The sequence below is a fragment of the Hipposideros armiger genome, unplaced genomic scaffold, assembly GCF_001890085.2.
Source record: "Hipposideros armiger isolate ML-2016 unplaced genomic scaffold, ASM189008v1 scaffold_332, whole genome shotgun sequence".
NCBI lineage: Eukaryota > Metazoa > Chordata > Mammalia > Chiroptera > Hipposideridae > Hipposideros > Hipposideros armiger.
The window spans coordinates 1,233,870-1,235,062 of record NW_017731682.1 but is presented as its reverse complement, the minus strand read 5'-3'; positions in this window follow the sequence as shown (position 1 = coordinate 1,235,062).

Sequence of the window (1,193 nt, the reverse complement as noted above, 5' to 3'; positions counted from 1 at the left end):
TGTGGGGGAGGGGGAACAGATATTTTATCTCTTTAATTCCCAGGTTTTCAAATAGAGGGAAGCTGTACTGAAGGAATGGTGTCTGTCTCTAAAGAGAATGGAGATCCAGCACATCTACCTTGGCACTTTGCACACTCTGTTCCCTCTGCCTAGAATCATCTTTCCTCACTTCCCTATCTGGTTAATTCCTGTACATTCTCTAAGGTTCAGTTTAAAAATCATCTCCTCCGTGAAACCTCCCTAGTTTCATCAGCTCAAGTTAATGACTATGAGTTCTGTCTTTTTATAGATTTATCATGGTTCTCATCATCCTGAGCTGAAATGTCCTACATACTTGTTCGTCTCCTCCACTAGCCCATGAGTTAAAAATGGTAGGGATTGTGTCTTATCACTTTTGGTGCTTATCCAAACTCATTGCAAAATTAATACAGGCGTTCAACAAATATCTGATGGTAAATGAATAAATGTGAGGCTATAGATAAAAAACTTTGACAAGGGAGAGTGAGTTAAGAAAACCTAAATGGTGTGCTCAGCAACTGAGGCCTAGAGAAGAAGTGTGATAAGGTGATGTGGGGTGGAGATCCCATCCTGCAGGTCAGTCTGATTTGGTGATTGGGAAATCTGAATGGACAGCAGGACCTTGAATCATGTTGTTTTGTTCAAGTCATTTTGTTGTAATGTTGATGAGAAAAAAAAAAAGGATTCCTGGCTGGGTCCACCGTCTGTGTGGAGTTTGCATGTTCTCTTCATGTCTGTGTGGGTTTTCTCTGGGGACTCTGATTTCCTTCTACATCCCACAGACGTGAATGCTAGATTAACTGGCGTGTTTGAATGGTCCCAGTCTGAGTGAGTGTGGGTGTGTGTGAGTACGCCCTGCGATGGAAGGGTGTCCTGTCAAGGGTGGGTTTCTGCCTTGTGCCCTGAGCTGCCAGGATGGTCTCTCGCCACCTGTGATCCTGAACTGGAATAAGCAGATTGGAAAAGAATTATCTCGTTTTTATTCATCTTTCTTAAATGTATGTGTAGCTTACATTATTTCATTGTTGAATATTAGAAGTGTTTTGGGTCTTTATTTAAAGTTTGGTGATATTTTTGAGACCAGAAATATGCCATGGGAAGTGAACTCTTGTTTTTTTGTTTTTGTTTTTGTTTTTTTTATTGTTAGTTTCAGGTGTACAGAACAATGCAATAGT